We start from the raw sequence: 15369 nt of genomic DNA on the forward strand, positions 1-15369 counted from the left end.
ACAACAATCTACAATTTGACAAACCCAATGACATCAGCTTCTGGAATAAGAACTCACTATCTGACAAAAATTTTGGGGAAAACTGGAAGATAGTGTGGTAAAAACTAGGCATAGGTCTATATCTCACATCTTAAACCAAAATAAGGTCAAAATGTGTACAGGCTTTCCCCCCTAATTATCTATTTATTTATTTATTTATTTAAATTTATTTATTTTTGAATTTTATAATTTCCCCCCAATATTGCTTTCTTTACTCCCCTCAGATTGTCCCAAAAGGCAATCTGATAGTCTTTACATTGTTTCCATGCTATACATTGATCCAAATTCAATGTGTTGAGAGCAAATCATATCCTTAAGGATAAAATAAAGTAAAAGATATAGCAAAATCACGTAATAAGATAACATTTTTTAAAAATCAGAGGTAATAGTCTTTGGTCTTTGTTCAAACTCCACAGTTCTTTTTCTGGATACAGTTGGTATTCTCCATCATAGATACCCCAAATTATTCCTGATTGTTGCCCTGATGAAATGAGCAAGTCCATCAAGATTGTTCATCATCCTCATGTTGTTGTTATTATGGTGTACATTGCTCTTGTGGTTCTGCTCATTCAGCATCAGTTCATGTAAATCCTTCTTGGCTTCTCTGAATTCGATCCCTCCTGGTTTCTAACAGAAAAATAGTGATCCATACGGTACATATACCACAATTTGTTCAGCTATTCCCCAAGTTTTTACCCTTTTTCATGATCTTTTTCAGGGTTTAGAACCAATAGTGGTAATGCTGGATCAAAGGGTATACTCATTTTTATTGTCCTGTGGGCATAATTCCAAATTGTTCTCCAGAAAGTTTGGATGAGTTCACAGCTCTACCAACAATGTATTAGTGTCCCAGATTTCCCACATCTCTTCCAACATTGATCATTTTAAAAATGGTACAGGATTTTGGCATATAGAGTGACACCATGGATAGGTTAATAGACCAAGAAATGCTTTATCAGATCTATGGAAAGCAGATAAATTTATAACTAAAGAAGAATAACAGCACATTATAAACTTCAAAATGTATGATTTTGACTATATTAAATTTAAAAGGTTTTTGCACTAATAAAACCAATGCTGCTAAAATTAAATGGAAAGAGAAAATTGGGAAACAATTTTCAGGAGTTCTGATAAAGGTCTCATTTCTAAAATGTATAGAAAACTGCATCAAATTTTTAAGGTCACAAATCTTTCCCCAATTGATAAATGGTCAAAGGATATGAATAGACAGTTTTCAAATGAAGAAATTAAAACTATATATAGTCATATGAAAAAATGCTCCAAATCTTTACTGATTAGAGAAATGTAAATTCAAATAACAATGAGGTATCAGATTGACCAAGAAGAGAAAAAGGGAAAATGATCAATGTTTGAGAGGTTGTGGGAGGATTAGGACATTGATTCATTGCTGGTGGAGTTGTGAATGTATTCAAAATTTCTGGAGAACAATGTGGTACTATGCCTAAAGAGAAATAAAAGTGTTCATATACTTTAACTCAGAAGTTCCAATTCTAGGTCTTTATCCAGAAGCAATTATAAAAAAGGGAAAAATTTTACATGTCCCCAAAATATTCATAGCAGACTTTTTTTTAGTGGCAAGGAATTGGAAATTGAGGGGATGACCATCAATTGGGAAATAGCTAAACAAGTTACATGAATACTATGGAATACTATTGGAATACCATTGTTTTATAAGGAACCAAAAATGGTTGCACTCCAGAGAAGCATGGAATGACTTTTGGAATCTAATGCTGAGTCAAGTGAGTAGAAACAGGAGAATAATGTACACCTCAAAAACAACATTGTGAGATGAACAACTTTGATGGAAGCAGCAACTCTGAACTGTTTAGAGAGCTAGGACAACTATATTAGACCAGCTACGGACTTTGTTATTCCCATCCAGAGGAAGAAAAACAAAACAAAACATAAAAAAACCCCTTCAGAACCTGATCATCCCTTAATCGTAATTCCTCATCCCCAAAATAACTGTTCTGTAAATATGTTTATCAAAATATGTATATGCAGGAAGTGGGCCATTGGTGGTGGTTGCTGGGTTTTGGGCTTGGGCTCCAGACCTCGGCTTCATCTGATCCCTCCCCCTCTTGGCACCTCTGGTGGCAGAATATTCATCAAAGACCCTATATTCAAGAGAAATTTACACTCTCAGATGATGAATGCTGATATGGATGCTCTTGAGGCTGAGAATCAGGTGGAATTAGAAGAGAACACGACCTCTAAATCAGGTGTTGGAACTGCAGTACACACTTGAAGATCTTTCTGCATGAGTAGATGCAGTAAAGGAAGAGAATATGAAACTGAAATCAGAAAACCAAGTTCTTGGACAATATATAGAAAACCTTATGGCTGCATCTAATGTTTTCCAGATGACTGACACAAAAAAGCAAAAGGAAGTAAGGAGTTGGTCCCTGGTTTACTTCTTGGTATTGCTTCTGGGCTTGCTTTTCTTCTTTTCAATCTGCATAGGCTCTCTACAGATTAAAAAACACTAGTTTGTGGCATAGGCAATTTGAGACCATTAACATAATTGGAGCCAGTGAGTTTATGTATATGTTAGTCTTCGAAATCTGTAAATGTGTTGTAGACAATATTAGAATTGCATATATTTGTTAAGAAAATATGAAGATGAATGTTTGTCCATATTGGATTTAATTTGTAGGGTTAAGCAAATGGTTAACTCATATAACAGAATCACTTAAAGCTAGAAGTTAATAAAATAACTTCTGTTTTGTGGAAAAGTGACCAAAATCATATTCTCAAATGTATAATGTTATAAAACTTGCCAACGATCTTGTGCCTCTTTTCATTATTATCTTCTCATCACCACTTACCCTAACATATAGTTATTTAATCTATATACCTATTTAGATAGAACTAAATAAAAACTTTTTTCAACATATATAATTTGGTGAGTTAGGTCTCTTGCCTTGCTTCTAATAAACTAAAAGAATAGACAAATGACATTAAGAAAAAATTTAAGATTACTCTTTGGAACCTTTATTTACTTTGAGAAATTTGTCATCCATAATCATAGTAGTAACATATTTCACAAAAATAATTCCAGATTACATCTCAAAAGTAAATTTATGAGCAAACTATAAACAAATTAACTCAAAATCCATCCCAGTCCCTGCCTAAGTCTAGTCACTTTGATTCAGGTGGGGGTGTCATTTCGGAGACAGTATGGTAGGAGTATATAGTAAAGTAGTCTAACTATCCATTCCAGTGTCCAATAAGTCACATTTCCAATTTTTTTTAGAATTTATCTGTATTTCATGCTAAAATGGTAAGGTTTTGCTTAAATTTTTGAGCTTCTAATTATTTTCAAACTCAGCCATTTGGATTTTAGGCATGTTTTGGTTTAAAAAAAATAATTCTAATACAGATTCCACTTAGCAAGGGGATCTGAATATCTGTTAAGAATTCAGTGTAAAGATATTTTAGTGATGGCAAAGGTAAGGAGAACCTAAGTTTGTCAGTTTGAATATTGATTTTATTAGAATAGAGCCACTTTTAATCAAGAAGTGATCTTTTTTTGTATGGATAAAAATTAGTGATTTTAGCTGTGTGTGTGTATATGTGTATATATATATACATATATATATATATATATATATATATATATATATATATACATTTTAGTAGTCAAAAGTAAACATTTTGCTTCCCATTTGTGAACTTTCATGTAATTTATGAACACTTAAAAATATATATGTACAATGCTAACCTCATTGTGCACTGCTGAGGGAAGGGGTGGGGTGGGAAGGGAGTGTGGAAGGAAGTTTTGTATCTTAAAAATATGCATGTGTATATGGATAAAAATAAAAAAGTAAATTTTTGAGTTTGTGTTAAGAAACAAATTATAGGGCATATACCTTTGGGATCTCCATTTTTAGAGTTGTGACAAGTAACTCACTTAGGATTTGTTTGTTTGTTTTTAATGGAAATCTCAAGAAACAGAAACCTCTACTTTCCAAATTTCCAAATAAGAAAAACTAGTTTTTACCTGATCCCTTATCCTATACCTTCTCTAGAAGACAGAGAACTTAAAAAATAAAAGGAAAAATAAATCTACATTCCCCATTGATAAATGGTCAAAGAACTGTTTTCAATTGAATAATTTTTAAAAGAAAGCTTTTATTTATTTTGAGTTTTACAATGTTTCCCCCATGCTTGTTTCCCTGGCCTCACCCCCAAAGAAAGCATTCTGTTAGTCTTTACATTGGTTCCATGTTTTGGATTGATAGTAAAATTACATAATATTATAACACTTTTTTCCTAACTTGAAGGTAATAGTCTTTGGACTTTTTCAAAGTCCATAATTATTTCTCTGGATACAAATGGTATTATCCATTCCAGATATCCCAAAATTGTCCCTGGTTGTTGCACTGATGGGATGAGCAAGTTCATCAAGGTTGAGCATCACCCCTATGTTGCTTTTAGGATGTACAATGTTTTTCTGGCTCTGCTTATCTGGCTCAGCATCAGTTCATGCAAATCCTTCCAGGTTTCCCTGAATTCCCATCCCTCCTGGTTTCCAATGGAGAAATAGTTTTCCATGACATACATATAACACAGTTTGTTAAGCCATTCCCTAATTGAAGGACATTCACTTAATTTCCAATTTTTTTGCCACCACAAACAGGGATGCCATAAATATTCAAATGAAGAAATTAAAGCAATATATTATCATATGTAAATTTGTTCCAAGTCATTATTGATTAGAGAAATACAAATTAAAACAACTCTGAGGTATCGCCTCACACCTATCATATTGACTAAGATGAGAAAAAAGGAAAATGTTAACTATGGCTGAGGTTGTGAGAGGATTGGAACATTGATGCATTCATTGCTGATGGAGTTGTGAACTGATCCAATCATTCTGGAGAAAAATATGAAACTATGCCCAAAGCAATAGAACTGTTCATGCCTTTTGACCCAGAAATTACAATTCTAGGTCTATATCTAGAAGAAATCATAAAAATTGGGAAAATTTCCATGTATTCCAAAATATTCATAGCAACTTTTTTTGTAGTGGAAAAGAATTGGAAATGGAGGAATACCCATCAATTGGGGAATGGTTAAACAAGTTATAGTATATGAATTATGGAATATTATTTTTGCTATAAAAACATAAATGATTAGACTCTAGAGAAGTATGGAATGAATTACAGGATCTGATGTTGAGTGAAATGAAAGAAACAGAATATCGTATACATTAACAACAACACTGTGAGATGATCAACCCTGATGGATTGCAGCTGCTCTCTGATGTTCATAGAGGTAGGACAACCGTATTAGACTAGCTATGAATAATGCTATTCCCATCCAAGGGAAGAAAAACAAAACAAAACAAAAATTCTTCAGAATCTGATGAACACTACATTCCTTTTTTTTAATATCTCATGCTTTTCTTTCCCTTAATCCTAATTCCTCATATCAAAAATGACTAATCTGTGAACATTTTTAATACAAATGTGTATGTACAATATTTACCTGACTGTTCACCACTGAGGGGAGGGGTTTGGGAAGGCAGGATGGAAGGAAATTTTGTAACTTAAAAAAATATATAAAGATCCCCAATTAAATAACAAATTAGAAATTCTGACAATCAAATGAAAAACTAATAAAATTGAAAGTAATACAAACAACTTTGCTCTAATAAATAAAACTAGGAGATGTGTTTTATGAAAAAGGTAGTAATATTAATAAACCTTTACTTAATCTTATTAAAAAAGAAAGAAAATTGGCAAATTGCTAGTATAAAAAATAAAAAAAGATGAATTCACCATCAATGAAGAGGAAATTAAAGCGAGAAATACATATTGATATGCCAGTAAATTTGATAACCTGAATCAAATGGATAAATATTTATAAAAAATACAACTTACCCAGTTAACAGAGAAGGAAATAAAGTACTCAAATAATCCCATTTTAGTCAATGAAATTAAAAATACCATCATTAAAATCCCCAAGAAAAAGTCTCCATGACCAGATAAATTAACAAGTGAATTGTATCAAACATTTAAGGCACAATTAATTCCAATTTGACATAAACTTTTAAATAATAGGAGAAGAAATTCTTCCAAATTTCTTTTATGACATCCATTTGGTCTGATCCCTAAACCAGGAAATATGAAAACAAAAAACTTATAGACCAATCTCCCTAATGAAAATTGATGCAAAAATCTTATGGGGGGGGGCAGGTGTTGCAAGGCAATGGGGTCAAATGGCTTGCCTCAGGTCACACAGCTAGGCAATTACAAATCTGAGGTCAGATTTGAACTCCGGTTCTCCTGAATTCAGGGTTGGTGCTCTATCTATTGTGCCATCTAGTTATCCAAATATCTTAAATAAAATTTTAGCAAAGAGATTACAGTAAGTTATTACTGGGACAATAAAGCAAGAGAAGGTTGGATTTATCCCAGGTAGGCAGTGATGGTTCAGGAAAACTCTCAACATAATTAATAGAACAAGTCAATAACAAAACTAACTGAAAAAAACTTTAAGAAAATATAGCATTCATTCTTATTAAAAGCACTAGAAAGTAAAGGAATAAATGGAGTTTTCCTTAACATAATAAGCAGTATCTATTTAAATCATCAATAAATATTATTTATAATAGGATAAATTGGTAGCATTTCCAGTAAGATCAGGAGTGAAGCAAAGATACTCATTAACACAATATTTATTCAAGATAGTATTAATAACAATAAGAGAACATTAAAATGAAAAAATTAGAGTAGGCAATGAGGAAGCAAACTTTCACTCTTTTCAAATGATATGATGGTATACATGCAGAATGCAAGATGATCATCTATAAAACTGCTTGAAACAATTTACAAATTCAGCAAAGTACAGGATATAAAATAAATCCACATGAATCATCAACATCTTTATAAATGAATTACAAAGTCCAAGGGCAAGGCGGGAGGGGGGGAGATTCCATTTAAAGTATTTTTAGACAACAAAAAAAATACTTGGGAATTTACCCACAAGACAAATACAGAAACTATTTGAACACAATTACAAAACTCTTTTCACACAAATAGTCAGACTTTAATCAATCAGAAAAATGTCAATTGAATAGGTCAAGATAATATAATAAAATGACAATTCTACCCAAATTAAATTACTTATTTATTGTCATACCAATCAAACTACAAATAAATTTTATTGAGCTAGAAAAAATAGTAACAAAATTCATCTGAGCAACAAAAGATCAAGAATATCAAGGAAAATGATGAAAAAATTGTAAAAACAAGGTGATCTAGCTCTACTAGATCTAAATTATATTATAATGTGATAGTCATCAAAACTATCTGGTGTTGGATAAGAAAGAGCAATTGACCAGTGAATTAGGAGAGATACAAAAGAAATTGTAGTTAATGACTATTGTTCAACAAACCCAGAGGTATTACTTTCTGGGATAAGAATTCAATGTTTGACAACAATTATTGAAAAAACTAGAACATAGTGTGGCTAGGCATAGACCCACATCTCATATCATATACCAAAATATGTCAAAATGGGTAGAGAATTTACATTAAAAGGCCCAATAACATAGACTGACAGATCAAGAGACACTGTCTGTCAGGTCTATGGAAAGGGTGAGAAATTTGTGAACAAAGAAGAAATAGAGGACATTGTAATTTGAAAAATGGATGGTTTTTGACTTTCACTTTTTCACTAATAAAACCAATGTTGTCAAGATCAAAAGGAAAACAGAAAGTTGGGAAAGAATTTCCACAACTCTAATTTTGACAAGGGTCTCATTTCTAAAATATGTAGAGAAAGGAAATGAACAATTTTCAAATGAAGAAATTAAAGCTATATATACATAAATATATATTTATATAATATGAAAAATGCTCTAAATCACTACTGTTTAGGGAACTGCAAATTAAAACAACTATGAGGTATCACCTCAGACCTATAAGATTAAGATGATAAAAAGGAAAAATGAATAGTGTTTGAGAGGATATGGAATGATTGGGACATTAATGCACTGATGATGCAATTGTGAACTAATTCATCCATTCTGAAGAGTAATATAGAACTATGTCCAAAAACAATAAAACTGATCATACCTTTTGCCACCAATACCAATTCCAGGCCTATATCTAGAAGAAATCATAAAACATGGGGAAAGTCCCACATGTTCCAAAATAATCATAGTAGCTCTTTTTATAGTGACAAAGAATTGGAAGCTGAGGGATGCTCAATTGGGGAATAGCTTAACAATGTAATAGAGAATTATTGTTCTATAAGAAACCATGAATGGTTGTACTCTAGTGAATTAGAGAAAGAATTATACAAACTGATGCTGAATGAAGGCAATAGAGCCAAGAGAACATGTACATATAAACAACTACATTGTAAATTGATCCACTTTGATAGATACAGCTCCTCTCAGTAGTTCAGAGAGCCAGGATAACCTTGGGAGATCTGTTATGGACAATGCCAGCCATATATAGATGAAGAACAAAACAAAAACAAAAGAAAACAAAAAATAAACTACAGAATATGAATGAATACTATGTTCATTTTTTTGAAAAAATCTTATGTTTTTCTTGCTGCTCTTGGTTTTTTTTTTCCTTTAGTCCTAATTCTTCATACAAAAAAATGACTGTACAACCATGTTTAATACAAATGGACACATACAATGTTTACTATTCTGTTCACCATTGAGAGGGTGGGAGGATAGGAAAGGAGGGAGGAAGAAAATTGTGTAACTTATAAATATGCATGTGGATGAATGTTGAAAAATTTCTATAACATGTAATTGGAAAAATAAAATTAAATATCAATAAAAAAGATTTAGAGTAAAATAATCTGGCTTAGCATCTCTCTATCTGACGAAAAAACTTATTTACTGGGTCTCAGTTTTCTCATCTTTAAAATGTGTATATGAGAGTGCGAGATGACTTAGTGAATATCTCTAAGTTCTATTTCAGCCCTACAGTGTTCCTTTCCTTGAGATAGTTGTCTCAATGAGAGTCAGAAATAAGAATATCTGGAAGTCTTTGCCATCTACAAGGTATTCCTCTTTATTTTTTCCCTGTCAGTGACAAGTATGCATCTCCCTGATTTTTTCCACAATTAATATTCATAATCTAACAAAAACTTCTCTTGTTGATATTGTTTTTGCATCCTTGATGATGGTAGGTATGGATATGTGAGAATTTTTATTGAGAATTTTAAAGGTGGAACTTTACTGAAGGAAATGTATATATCAATAGTTAATATAATCTTATATTTTCTAACATTTTCTATATAATTGTGGGACTCTAGAAAAAGTATTTTTGTGTACCTGTACTTGAAAAAGTGATATCTCACTACTCTTGAATGTGCATTATTTTCAGCACAGACAACATCACTATATATTTTGAGCAAAATATATAATAAAGAAATATTTTCTCTAGTGATGGGATCTTGATGCTCCAGTCATTAATGACTTTATGTGAATTTTATTAAGCCCTGGAACATTCCAGAAGTTTTAAATATATCACTAATAATTCACAAAAAAATCAAATATAAGGGAAATTTCTATTGTCCAGAAAATTATATGTGACTAGATGAACAAAACAAAGATCTGGTAAATCAGTATATAAATCTTGAAATGACATCGGAAATGAACAATGAGAACTTAACTCAGAATATAATGAAAGAAGAATAGGCAAGATGGGCCTTGGAAAATGGCACATTTCTAATAATGATTCCAAGGTATCTACTGTAATATGCCTCTAAAATTCATTTCTTTAATGATCTCAAATTATTTTTGAATAATATAATAGCACTATGTTTGAAGAACTTCAATTAGGAATTTCTCAAGTGGAAAGGAAGAAAAACAACATGGTGACCACAAACAGTCTCCAGCAAAGTACAGACAAAGTTACAGAGAAGAGTTATTAAAAATGTCCTGGGGAAACTTCATATCTGGGAGTGTAGTGAAGGGAATGAAAGATAGACCATTTCTATAATGAGAGTAAGAGATAAGCAGTGAAAAGGTCACCTGATTCTTTGGTATCTATGTAATATCAAGAAAAGTCAAATAAAATGTTGGTTGGATAGAGTATGGTATACTTGTAGGACACAGAATAGAGTTAAACAAGATAGACATGCATGGATAGGCTGTGAGTTGTGAGTTAAGTGTTTGGTGGCCACATTCAATGAGCACTGACTGTATCTACAAATCTTTCAAAATATTACATGGAATTTTCTAGGAATTTACAATCTATTTTTAAAAATCTCAATATTTTTAGCCTCTCAAATGTTTTCCATTTTTCTCAATATTTCCCTTTTACAGGTTCATTATTTTAGTATTTGTATATATATGCATATATAATGGTCAGAAAAAATCCTTAAAAATCCTAAGTCCAAAGAATATTCATTTTTACTATGTCTTTTTTATTTTACTCTCCCCTTGTCATTTTCTTATTGCAGTGGAATAAATTAAGCATTTTATTTTTTAAAAATGCTAAATGGCTCTTAAGGAAATACCAAAGTATCCAAAGTGCTTAAATACACCTATAAAATTAATAATGAATAATAATAATAAAATTAACAATAATAATGATAGTCTTTTCTTAAACTCTAGATATTTATCATCCTTTAATTTTAATTGCCAATTTATTGGCGACAAATGAAAAACCCTGAATCGGCAGAGCTAATCACATAGAGGTATTAGTTTTTATCACAAGTTCCACAGTGAGATTTTTATGCTTTGGGAAATAGAGTATCCCTTCCCCCACTAAAAAGGTGTTTCCTTGTGTTTGAACAAATGTATCCACTAAACTGTGCATAGGGATTACAATATCATGTAGTACTATAATTGTTCTCACATGTGAAGTCTTTCATGCTCAAAAATTCTTTTGGTGACAGCTGCTTAATGATTTGCCACTGATAAGCTTCTTACCATCTATTGAATAGGAAAGGAAACAGGATGTACCAAAAAGGCACTAATTTAGACAGCAGGAGATCTGAGTTCATGTTACTAATTTGCTCTATAATCTTTGATAGCTGAGCTAGAAAGCTACTGGTAGAATTATTGAAAAACAGACTTGATAAATCATTTGAGGAAATGCACTGGCATCTAAGGCTATAAATATGCACATAAATGCATTTCCTATTTTTTGACCAGAGACAGGATTTGTCTAGAATTAGAAAACAGAGAGCTGGAAGAATCCTTAGAGTTTCATCTGCTACTATTTCCTCATTTTACGTTATGAAATTGAAGCTCTCAAAGGAAGAGTAATTTGACAGAGATCTATTGGTAAAAAGTACCAGAGCCAAATTTGAACCCAGCTCCTCTCCAGATCCAGCAGTTTTTCTACTTTACCACACCAACTGAAAGTGTAGGAAAAATTAATTATTTTTTAATTACTAGCAGCTTAGTTCAGGTAAAACTTTCATAGATTTTGATCACACTGGATATTTGTTGAATACTTTTTGAATGAATGACTAGGATAGTGGGGAAAAAATATTGTATTTGGTGTAGGATAATTTATCTTCAAATCCTAGTTCCACTGGTTATTATTAAATGAACCCAGACAATTTAGATTACTTCTGTGGATTTCATTCTCTTCATCTGTAAAATAGGGACTTAAGGGTGGCAGTGGGGTGGAGAGATACATTAGTTGTTCCTTTGGTCCTTTGCAAATCTAAATTTGGTGAATAGAGTTTTTTGTATGTAGCCAAAGTCTAACTTTATGAACAATTAACTAATTCTTTTTTTTAAAGTAAGATTTTATTTATTTTGAGCTTTACAATTTTTCTCCCATTCTTGCTGGTTGTTGCACTGAAGGGATGAGAAAGTGCATCTGGGTTGATCATCACCCCTATGTTGCTATTAGGGTATACAATGTTTTTTCTGGTTCTGCTCATCTTGATGTTCATGCAAATCTTCCCAGGCTTCCCTGTATTCCCATCCCTCCTGGTTTCTAATAGAACAATAGTGTTTCATGGCATACATATACCACAGTTTGTTAAGCCATTCCCCAATCGAAGGACATTCACTTAATTTCCAATTTTTTTTGCCCCCACAAACATAGCTGCTATAAATATTTTTGTACAAGTGATGTTTTTAACCTTTTTAACATCTCATCAGGGTATAGACACAGTAGTGGTATTGCTGTGTCAAAGGAAATGCACATTTTTGTTGCCCTTTTGCCATAATCCCTAATTGCTTTCCAGAAAGGCTGGATGAGTTTGCAGCTCCACCAAAAATGTATTAGTGTCCCAAATTTCCCACATCCCTTCCAACACTGATCATTGTCCTTTCTGGTCACATTGGCCAGTCAGAGAGGTGTGAGGTGGTGTCTCAGAGATGACTTAATTTGCATTTCTCTAATAAGTAATTATATGGAGCAATTTTTCATATGACTATGGATAGCTTTGATTTCCTCAGCTCTAAATTACCTTTGTATATCCTTTGACCGTTTGTCAATTGGGGAATGGTTAGTTTTTTTTTTCAATTTTGACTCAGTTCTCTGTATATTTTAGAAATGGGTCCTTTGTCAGAAGCACTAGTTACAAAAATTGTTTCCCAATTTACTGCATTTCTTTTGATCTTGGTTACAGTGGTTTTGTCTGTGCAAAAGCTTTTTAATTTAATATAGTCAAAATTATCTAGTTTGTTTTGAATGATGTTCCTTATCTCTTCCTTAGTCATAAACTGTTTTCCTTTCCATAAATCTGACTGGTAAACTACTTCTTGATCTTCTAGTTTGCTTATAATATTATTTTTTATATCTAAATCCTGTATCCATTTGGATCTTATCTTGGTATAGGGTGTGAGGTGCTGGTCTCATCTAAGATTCTTCCATACTAACTTCCAATTTTCCCAACAGATTTATCAAAGTGAGAGTTTTTATCCCAATTGCTGGACTCTTTGGGTCTATCAAATAGAAGATTATTATTATCATTCCCTGTTCTTGTACCTAGTCTATGCCACTGATCCACTACTCTATTTCTTAGCCAATACCAGACAGCTTTGAGGACCAATGCTTTATAATATAATTTTAGATCTGGTAAGGCTAAACGACCTTCTTTTGCACTTTTTTCATTGAAATTCTTGATATTTTATTTCTCCATATAAATTTTCTTACAACTTTTTTAAGTTTATTAAAGTAATTTTTTGGAATTTTGATTGGTAGGGTACTAAACAAGTACTTTAGTTTTGGTAGAATTATCATTTTTATTATATTAGCTCGACCTATCCATGAACAGTTGATATTTGCCCAGATATTTAAATCTGATTTTATTTGTGTGAGAAGTATTTTATAATTGTTTTCAAAAAGTTTCTGAGTCTGTCTTGGCAAATAGACTCCCAGGTATTTTTTATTGTCTGAGGTTACTTTGAATAGGATTTCTCTTTCTAGCTCTTTCTGCTATATCTTGCTAGTCATACATAGAAATTTTGAGGATTTATGAGGGTTTATTTTATATCCTGCTCCTTTGCTAAACTTATTAATTATTTCTAGTAGTTTTTTAGATGACTTTGGGATTCTCTGGGTATATCATCATGTCATCTGCAAAGAGTGAGAGTTTTGTCTCCTCCTTCCCTATTCTAATTCCTTCAATTTCTTTTTCTTCTCTTATTGCTGAGGCTAAGATTTGTAATATGATATTGAATAGTAGTGGTGATAATGGGCATCCTTGTTTCACCCCTGATTTTATTGGGAATTGCTGATGAAGTGTTTTACATTTTTTCTAGTAGAGTTTTTCTGTCTATGTCTTTCTGTAGCTCTTTCAACTTCTCCTCTAAGAATCTCGATGCTTTCCTATTGGGTGCACTATTCCCATTGCCTATAATGCTTGTTGATGGTTTCAGATAGATACTGTTTATTATTCTAAAGAACAAACCATTTATTCATACACTCTCTAGGGTTTTTAGTAGGAATGGGTGCTGTATTTTATCAAATGCTTTTTCAGCATCTATTGATATGATCATATGATTTCTTATAGGCATGCTATTGATATAATTAATTATACTAAGAGATTTCCTAATATTGCACTAGCCCTGCATTCCTGGAGTAAATCCTACTGCATCATAATGTATTATCCTAGTGATAACTTGTTGTAGTTATTTTGCTAAGATTTTATTTAAGATTTTTGTATCTATATATTCATCAGGGAGATAGGTCTATAATTTTCTTTTTTGTTTTAATTTTTCCTGGTTTAGGTATCAGTGACATATTGGTGTCATAGAAAGACTTAGGCAGAGGTCCATCTTCTCTAATTTTTCCAAAGAGTTTATATAGAATTGGATGCATTTGTTCTTATATGTTTGATAGAAGTCACTTGTGAATCCATCTGACCCTGAAAATTTTTTCTTAGGGAGCTCAATAATGGCTTTTTGAATTGTTTTTTTCTGAGATAGGGTTATCTAATTTTTTAATTTCCTTTTCATTTAATATGGGCATCTTATATTTTTGTAAATATTTGTCTGTTTCACTTTGTCAAATTTATTGGCATAGAGTTGGGCAGAATAATTTTGAATTATTACTTTAATTTCTTCCTCATTGGTGGTGAGTTCACCTTTTTCATTTATGATACTAGCAATATGGTTTTCGTCTTTCTTTTTTTAACCAAATTGACCAGAGGTCTCTCAATTTTATTGTTTTTTTTTCATAAAATTAGCTCTTGGTTTTATTTATTAGTTCAATAGTTTTCTTGCTTTTGATTTTATTATTTAATTTAATTTAATTTATTTTATTATTTAATTTTATTATTTAATTTTAAAAATTTCTAATTTGGTATTTGATTGGGGTTTTTAAATTTTTTCTTTCTCTAATTTTTAGTTGTATATGTAGTATATTAATTTCCTCTTCCTCTAATTTATTCATGTAAGCATTTAAAGATATAATATAATCCCCTGACAGCTGCCTTGAGTGTATCCCATTGGTTTTGGTATGTTGTATCATTATCATCATTATCTAGGATGAAATAATTCTTTCTATAATTTGTAGCTTCACCCACTTGTTCTTTAAAATGAGGTTATTTAGTTTCCAGTAGTTCTGGGTCTATATCTCCCTGGCTCAGTATTGCATATTTTTTTATTTATCTTATTTATTTTATTGCATTATGATCTGAGAAAGATGTAATAACTTGTTCTGCCTTTCTGCAGTTGATCATTAGGTTTTTATGCCCTATTACATGATCAGTTTTTGTGTATTTGCCATGTACTATAGGGGGAAAAAAGTATATTCCTTTCTATCCCCATTCAATTTCCTCCATAGGTCTATCATATCTAGGTTTTCTAACAATTTACCTTCTTAACTTCCTTGTTGTTTATTTAATGATTTGATT

General features: G+C 31.7%; 1 pseudogene; it reads left to right on the plus strand.

The window, feature by feature from the left end:
* Positions 1–2038: 2038 nt before the first annotated feature.
* Positions 2039–2549, plus strand: LOC141499061 (short coiled-coil protein pseudogene; annotated as a pseudogene).
* Positions 2550–15369: the final 12820 nt, after the last annotated feature.

Source organism: Macrotis lagotis, chromosome X, assembly GCF_037893015.1.
Source record: "Macrotis lagotis isolate mMagLag1 chromosome X, bilby.v1.9.chrom.fasta, whole genome shotgun sequence".
NCBI classification, from domain to species: domain Eukaryota; kingdom Metazoa; phylum Chordata; class Mammalia; order Peramelemorphia; family Peramelidae; genus Macrotis; species Macrotis lagotis.